The following is a 9,121-nucleotide window of genomic DNA, read 5'->3' as shown; positions in this document are numbered from 1 at the left end:
TCAGGCAAAAGTTGTACAGTTCTCACCTGCTTGAGGAATGCAAGGCCAGGTCCAAAATGGGGCTATATTTAAAATTTTTAAATTTTAGTAGCAATCTCTTGCTGAAATTATGTAGCAAGTTCTCTTGGGAGTCGTAGTTCTGCATTGAATTTCTTTTTCACCTCCTGGCACATGTTTCCCTGACTTACTCAAAAAAAAAAAAAAGTGCCAAGGTGAGTACCTATGACTAGTAGCATTTTTTCAGTTATTACATTATTACCTAAAACCATTTCATATTAAATGACACTGGTAGAACTCACATGCAGTTTGCTTTTTGTTTTTTCCCAGGGTTTCAGTCCATCTAAAATGGCTATTTAAGCAAGTTGGCTGAGAATGTTTGAAATTACCATGGCAAACGTGTAACAAAACCACAAATTAACACTTACCCGGTTCTTTTTGGTTTTTATTGGTTTATATTGTTGGGAAAGAAAATTAGAAAATTAGCATACTATGTTTAACCAGTTATGTTCTGTATTTTTGCAGTTAATTTTATTTTCAAATGTTCAGTAAAACCTGATAGCAAAGATAAAACTGCATTTCTTGGAGTGATAGTACTGTAAAGCAAATGCTGCTTATTTTAAGAATGTCTTGAAGTGAGTGACGTGTGAACACAATTTAAATAATGACAACTTGTTTTTTAAAAGTGCAGTTAAAGTTATAAAATGCAACAGAGTTCTCAAATATTTTTTCCAGTAAAGGGGATCCATTGCTATGAGTTGTACATGAAGGATATTAATGTGCATTTCAAATATTTTTGTGCATTATCAAAATAATACAATAAACAATGTTCCTTACAATGCATCCTTGGTAAAACTTAGCTAAAGAAGAAATTCTGCTGATGTTTGGTTTGTTATTTAAAATAAGCTTCTTAGAATCTTTTAATAAGCCCCTGGAAGCTGTGTGTGTATGTGCATACCTATGTTTTCATTTGCTTGCTTCTGGCAGACTTTGAGCAGCTAAAAAGCCAGTATCAAAACATGTTTATAGAAGTCCTTTTTCGGTATCATCAATGAATCTGTTCAATGGCAGTCTATAAATCTCCAAAGGTGCTTGTTATATCAATACTACTACATATAGCATAACTTTTTTTTTAACCTGAATTCTAAGTTTGGTTATATCTTAAACACAGTCACATTAAGCCACTTGTAGTAATCCTATTTCTTAGAAATTGTGAATTAATTTAATTGGTGGTAACCATACCTTGAGTCATGTCATGAAAAGTGCTTCAGTAAGGAGCTTAACCAGTGGTTTTCATCTGGTGGCTGAAAAGTCATTTGATAGTCTAGATATCTAATTGTCTGCATCACCACCACCATGTCTCAGTGGCATTTCTGTAATATCTCTGCAAAGTAGAATTTTTTCATGCAGGATGAGGTGGGTCAGGTTTTTTTACACTTATTCCTGTTTCTGGAAGAAAATGGTCTGTGTGTTTAATTAGCAAAAACCCCACTTCTCTACTAGCTCAGTCTTAAATTGCTTCTGCAGACTTGGATGGTATAGATGTATTTGAAGACTCTTTAGGCCTGTACATAACGTGAGGAAATGGGGTAAGTAATGGTATTTGCTAGTACTTACTGCTGTAGTAGTTTATCCAGTACAAACCACAGCTGGTACATAATAATTATTTTTAAGAACCAAGTAATCATTATATAAATGCTATGAAGCTGCAAACATGGTTTCATCCTAAGATGAAAAGGGATTGCAGTTGGTAAAAAGAACAGGAGAAACTTAGACTTCACTTAATGTAGTGATCACTCTATTGTAGGCTCATTTGGGCTGTATGTGCCCAATGTTTTGCAGTATGTTACTGTAATTATTTTTTCCTGGAGTTACAATAATCTTTCTTACAGATGTCACATGAGCTGTACCTGTACTGTGGCTATAAATAAAATGCTCCTCTGTACTGAAGAGCATTTACATGTTGAACTTCCCAGACACATAAAAAAAAAAAAAAAAAAGCACACTTGTATGCCTGGCATATCAGTATGACTTAAATGCTGTTGGGTGCCTTGCATTTATGAAACAAGCTTTCTTAAATGCCTAACCTAAACTTAAACCTAGATTTAAAAGGTTAACTTGAGCATTTAAAGAAATGTGCTGCTACATGGTCGTGTTACAGATGCTTTATTCTAATGCCAGAAGTTATTAACATATACTTGAAATCATTGTAAAATGGCATTTTTATTATATGGGCTTAGCACTCCCATGTGGACATAGATGGTAGTAAATGTTAATCGTTCTTCACTGCTGTTTCCTTGGAAAGCTAGCTGCCAGTGGGGTGAATAGCAAGAAGGGCTGTGCTAAACGTTGCTGTGATCTGCAGTGCTGGATTTGCTTCCCAAATAAAAAGGTGGGGGGGGACACGAAACAAGGAAAAATTAAATCAAGACTATATTTTTATGTTAAGATACACTACCTTTGTGTAATGGAGAAATAAAGCTTAGTGACAGAGACAGAACTGGAAGGTATTTTAAGAGATGAGAGAGAGCATTCTCTTAATTAGATTATTGCAAATCCACTTATCTGTATCGTGTTCCAACTCTGGCTTTCTCCCATCAGTAGAATCTGGCTTGGCAATTTAGCCTAAGTTGTTTGGTACTAGCCCAATTGCTTTCTCTCATTTCAGTAGATACGAAGTATAATTTACAGTTGTAGAGACCAGGTCATTAACTTCAGTGCAAGGTGAAATCTTTCCATTTACTTTAAATGAACTTTCCCACAGTTTTGTGGTATGGGTTTTTTTGGGGGTTTTGGTGGGGTTTTTTTGTTGTGGTTTTTTTTGTGGGGTTTTGTTTGGTTTTGGTGTGTTGTGTTTTGGTGTTCTTAAACAAACAAAAAAAAACCCCCAAACTTAAAAAAATCTTAAAGATTCCCGAGGTGATTTTGAAAACATGTCCAATCTATCAGGTGTACTGCAACCATTTTTCCTTACTAGGAGACTTAACGACTGTAAAGCTTCATTGTCCTTTTTTTTTTTTTTAAATATGTTTTATACTTACTAAGGCAGGCACACAAAATTAGAGTGATACTGTAAGATTGAACACTTCTGAATACCAGGCATTGTACAATTAATGTCTTAAATTCAGTTACTGAAAAAGGGGTCTTAAAAATAAAAATTTCTGCCGAACACTATTCAAATAAGTGTTGCTTCTTAAGTGCACATGTGAAAATCAGTGTGCCACCAAAACAACTTTGCTTGCAAGTTGGCCTTTAGATGCTACTTCATGATGCTTCCTAGTATCTTTAAAAAAAAAAAAAAAAAGGTGCAGAGAAACCGAGAATAAAGAAATGAAAACAAAGACTTTTGGTCTAATATTTACAAAAAAAATTAAGGAAGTGAAAACATTCAAGTATATGGTCATAATATATTGCTACAAATCCACCTAAATTCTAAGTAATAGAGAATTAAAGTGTTCAGTGTAATAGTGCTGAAAAAAAGCCTGCAAGGAACTGAGAAGTATTAAGTACCTCATTCCATAGTACGGCTCTGTGTCTTGTGCTGTGCACTGTACTGGTTCTCATCCGTAACTTACAATATGAAAATAAAACCAAACTCAGTGTGAGATGCTTGGAAATTTTTAAATATTAAAATCTTATTAGTAAATGTTCCTAAGCTGTTCCTCCAAGCTGTCGCTAGTAGTTTCTAAAACAAGAAGGAAGTGCTGCAATGCTTAAAACATACAGAGCTTTTTCTAGTTGGCACAAGTTTGCATGGATTTAATTGTTTGATTAAATCTTCTTAACCTAGAAAGCAGCATTTCAGGCTAGGTACAGGAAACTTATATATTGTAGGAAAAGGTTCTAATTCTGAACTAATATTTTATTTCAGTAGATAATCTTTCCTAGCAGAACACTTGGAATGCCTCGCTGATGCTTTAAGATGAAGTAACAATATTATGCAGTCTCCAGCGTGTATCTGAAATACTGGTGTTGAGGAGACCTCTCCACATGAAAATTAATGCTCAGGAAGATTGGACTTGTTTTCAGTGACAGTATTTCTATTCCTAAGGTTTTGGAGTTTAGCAAATACTATGATTAGTTTGTTTTCTATGGCAGTTTGCTGTGGGATAACCTTTAACTTAAAGATGCAACCTAGGAAGGAGGAGAGGGTAAGACAGCTCTTGCTGGAAGAAGTAGTTTGCGACCTTTTGAGTTCAGATTATACTTGCTGCATGCTACAGGCAGTCTTACCCATTCTGTAGTGGAAGAAGGATGCTCTCAACACTAAATATAATGGTATAATACTCTTCTTAAAGTGATCCTGTGCTGGTTGGTCGAGTTCTTCCCCTAGATAAGGAGTGTTTTTGTCCTTTGCTTGCTGTATGATTTTAGTTCTGGTATGTGTCTATGGAAATATGCAGATCCATTGTGTTCAGTGCCTAAGGTGTTTTTAGAGTCTTGTGTGTTTCTTCTAGCAAAAACACTCTTCATAACTTCAGCTCTGCTTTTGTAATTGCCTTCTGCACAGTAAGGTCCTCAGTATTTGTGAAACTGCAAAGACTTACTACAGAAATACCATCTTTGTGCCAACTGAGATTAACTTTCACAAAATAACTTTGCTGGAATGTGTTTGAAGATGACTTGGCTTTTTTTTTTAACTAACAGTTGCCAGAGACTACTCTAACAAAAAAGCATCTTGAGCAGTTGGGGACCCAGGGACCATGCAGGCACGTGTGTGCCACTCCTCTGCAGCACACACAACACTGGATGCTGTAAAAAGTGTCTTCTCTGGGAAGGTGAACTAGGTTGTACTTCCACAGGAGCCTGTGAGCCATCTTTGCTTGTCCTTTTGAGCTCCTTTCAGATAGAGGGCACGGTAGCAAAGGTGGCAATAGCTAAAAAGTGTACTTACAAACCAGAAAACTATGAAAAGGGCTGAAAAGGCAGACCACCATAAAAGCAGTCGGAGAACTGTGTAATTCAATGGAGTATATAAGCTGGTGTTACTTCAGGCATGTGAGTTGCATTTAAATTATTACTGTTGTTACTGTTTGTTTGTTTTTAATTGAAGATGGCCAGAGGTTTGAGAATATCAAGAGGAAATATATCTCCCTGCTTACTTTTACTGGTGAAGTGTTTGTGTATGGACCTTAAATAATATAGCTACCCCCCAACCTTTTTTCCCATTTTCAGTAACTTGTCAGCGCTTTGTTACTTCCGTAAAAGCTGGGTTTGCATTCCACTTTTTTTTATAGTTTGTTGCCACTCAAAATGCTGCTTACAGTTTAGCCTAGGCTGCTTTGGGCTCTTGTCTTTTTCTGCTTCTATTAACTGCCTTTTCTAAATGGCTCAGAATAGTAGGCTTTACATTTGAGAAGGCTCCAGAATTACCATTAAAGCCAAACAACGTTCTTGTTAGACACATCTTTTCACAATTTTGAAACTTCAGATTATTTTCAAATGCCAAACATTACATCCTAGGGCATACTTTTTATCTCAGGAACAAATTCTTGCTCTGATGTGTTTAGTACATTCATTTCTGTTTCTTTTCCTGTTTTAGGAGAGCATGTGTGAGATGTGAAAATGATACATTCTGGGTGTTTTGTGCAGTCAGGGTCAGTCACACCAAAGAATCTGAAAGGAAAAGGGGAAATAATGGTTTGATGGCTGTGCTTCTCGTGCTTTCCAAGTGACTAAGAGGAACTCTAAAAACTTCTGTAAAAACAGCAGAGGATGTCACTTCAAACTGCAACATGGTTTCATCATATTTGGTTGACAGCTTTTCTTGCCTAATTTCTCCTATGTTAAATCCATAGTTCTGTTCATTGATTTGGGCTATGAATCAAACCTGGGAAATACTAGACAAGAAAAGACACTGGCTGCTGAGGAACCCTAGGATGTAATTATACTTAGAGACCTTTTGTACTGCAGTTTCTACTAATGTTTGCAAACTGAGCTGCATTTTTATATAAATTGCTCTTAAGTAGTAAGAGTTGTCTTTTATGTTGCACAACTTTGAGGATGACATTTTCCAGCATATCAGCTAGTTTGGTTACGTGGATGACAACTCATGTGGTTTGCTGTATTCTAGAGTTGTGACTTGCAAGACATTGCAATCTATGTTGACTGTGTAAAAAGCCGAAACAAACCCCTATTGCACTAGTTGTACTTCAAAAAAAAGCAATAATGTGAGCATCTTGTAGCTGTTATCTCCAGAGGTGCTGTCATGGTCACTTGCACTGTTGACCATGAATTTGTTAAAAACCTCTTAAGATATTTTTCCCATGTGGTTTACTCAGCATATCAAGTTGAAACTCTCTATGGTCAGCCTTTGTACTAACAAATGTAAAACTTTGTTGGACTATTTTCAGGACCACTCCTATTTTTAAAAATCTAAAACCTATGTCCGTTTATGGTGCTAATCATCTCTTATGAAGAGCTGGTATTCTCTTCTTACCCACGAACACTAAGGAAAGCTGTTATGACACCTTTTCAATAAAGCAAAATGTATCTACAATTTAAGCCCGTTCCAAATGCTTTTTATATAAATATGACCCTTTTCTATTTCTGTCTTATATAAACACTGCAAATTTTTATAGTAAGTATTTTTAATGCAGGAGAACATTAGAAGTGTATATGGGTCTAGGCTAGACATCCAACATTAAATCTCCATAGATGCTTAGGATAGATCATCTTCTGAAACTTCTAAGGCATAGGCTGATAGTTAAAAAATAAATTATCTGGCTTCATCATCATTGTTGAAGCTCTGCAGACAGAGAGAGAAGATGTGATATGGACAAAACTTAGGAGAACACTGATTATGCAGTGTAGATCCATCTTTTGCTGCAACTTCTGAAAAACAAACTTGTGAAGGAACATGACTGTGTAAACATATTTAAAGAACAGAAGTGAAATGACATTCAGGCTATTCATGGTAGGACATTATAAAAACATGTGGAAGAGCCTTAAACTAGGATTGTTTAGATTCTGGAACAGCCAAGTAATATTGTTTTAAAGCTTCACAAGCAACCTTCTTTTAAGATGAAAATCTATCTTGTGACTTCTGTTGCAGAAGAAACTGTGCCTTTCCCCCACTTCCTCTTTGGTTATGATTTTATGTTGTGTATAATGAAAGGCAACACACTTCCAATTCTTATCAAGAGGTATCTTGGGGCAGCGGTACCCACATTTTCTCTTCACAGGGGATACAAGTCCTTGAGATTTTGTTAACTTGTTAAAGGCCCCCTACTTGTCAATTTGTAAAAGTGTCTGGCTGTTACTAGTTTGGAATCCTACTCTGAAGTAAGTGTGATGCTCTTAACTGACTTGGACACGACAAACACATGGAGCAGGTGCCACATCCAGTTTGACTGGTGGCTGAGCAGGGTGGCTGTGCTCTGGTACAGTCTGGAACGCTGCCCCTACTCTAATATGGTCACGCTTTGAGGTTTTGGTCACTAAACTTTTATATTTCATATACTGGAATAAGTTCTCTTGAATCTCTTGTACCTGGAGTGCTTCAAGAAATAAGCAGGCTTCTCTAAGATGTATTTTATAGAACTTCTGTGTCTGCAAAGGATATTCTGGGTTTAGAGTAACTTCATTTAAAGGAGAAGCAAACCCATTGTCTACGATAAAAGCAAGGCTACCTAAGTTTGTGGAGTGAAGGTGGATAGTCGAGTAACAATAGTTTGAACTTTCTTGCTACATTGTTCAGCACTTGCTTTAACAACAGGGCACTTGCAGGAGGCAAAGATAAAGTCACCCAAAACGGCTCTAAGCTACACTGAAATACAGCTTTCCTGGTTTTATTTACTAGATGCTTCAGACAAAGCTGTGTCTTTTTTAGTTTACAAAAGAAGTGCAATATTTACAGAAAGATGGAATTAAATAGCTGCATGTTCAACTGCTCTGCAAATACGAAACCTATGCAAGCACATGACAGGCACTTGATTTTTAGCATTAGAATCTGCTCTCTGACAGGAACGTGTTTCAGTGCACTAGCCTAGTTCAGAACTTTCAAATATTTTCCATATTATTTTGACAAGGAGAGTGGGTTTTTTGGTGAATGAAGTGTCTGTGGAAATAAAAATCCAAAAGTTGCCTGCAAGCTTAAATAAAACACATAAAACCACAGCCCATACTTGAAGAGAGTGGGTGCTAGCTCGACTGAATAGAATAACTGGTCAACAGTCATAGGTGTTGATAGGATTCCAAGGCTAGAATGAAATTTTAAAGAGAAATACCACATTACTTTTGAGAGTTTACTGTGTTAATTAATGTTTCTGCTTGGGCCTTATCTCTGTAAGTTGTTTAAAGAAAAAATAGTTAATTTGAACTTTTTTAAAACACTCATTTTAGTGAGTCTTTAGTGGTTGGTTTGTTGGTTGCTTTTTACATGGAGATTTTACCTTCTAAATGTAGAGTCACCAAATGCTTTGCTTACTCAATTTAGGGGAAAACATTTTGGGGAATGGATTTCCCTTAAGTGCAGGCTTTAATGGAGGTGGTTTTTATTACAGTGATACTAGGACTGAGGAGGAAGAATTTCCAAGGAAAGCATTATAGTATTTGTATATGTACTTATTTTGTGTATGCAGATTATTACTAAAGGACTTGGTTATATTTTACTGTTAATTTTATGGTTTAAGAAAGTCCATTTTAATGGGAAAAACTGACTTCAGAGTTGCAACAACTTGTTATTTTTAAGTAGAATCATCCATTTAATGATACCTCGGAGCCAACTTTACATTTGCTCAGTAAATTCACTTAAAGGTATGAAAGTTTCTTCATTTTTGTAAAAATAAATGTGAAATTTAATCTCTGGGCAACCTAGAACTGGCCGTATGCCACTGAAAACAATCTTTCAACTGCATGTGGAGGCAAGGACTGCTGCCCCCATATGCAGTTGCTTCTCAACCAGACCAAGAAGGAAGTGAGGCTAATTCACTCTTGTATAAAGAAAATAGGCAAAACGGGTAATGTTTCAGCTGTGCTGAATAGCTTAGCTCTTTATTTTCCTACTGCAGAACTTAACTTCCCTTGTGGCTCAGAGTTAAAATCTTTGGATCAGATAAGACACTTGTGTTTTTCTGTATTTTTCTAGTATATGCTTTTTATTAGTATACATTGTAATTAACGA

The sequence above is a fragment of the Chaetura pelagica genome, unplaced genomic scaffold (genome assembly GCF_000747805.2).
Source record: "Chaetura pelagica isolate M959 unplaced genomic scaffold, ChaPel_1.0 scaffold88, whole genome shotgun sequence".
Classification (NCBI taxonomy): Eukaryota; Metazoa; Chordata; class Aves; order Apodiformes; family Apodidae; genus Chaetura; species Chaetura pelagica.
The sequence above is the reverse complement of the archived record's forward strand: the minus strand, read 5'-3'. Positions refer to the sequence as shown.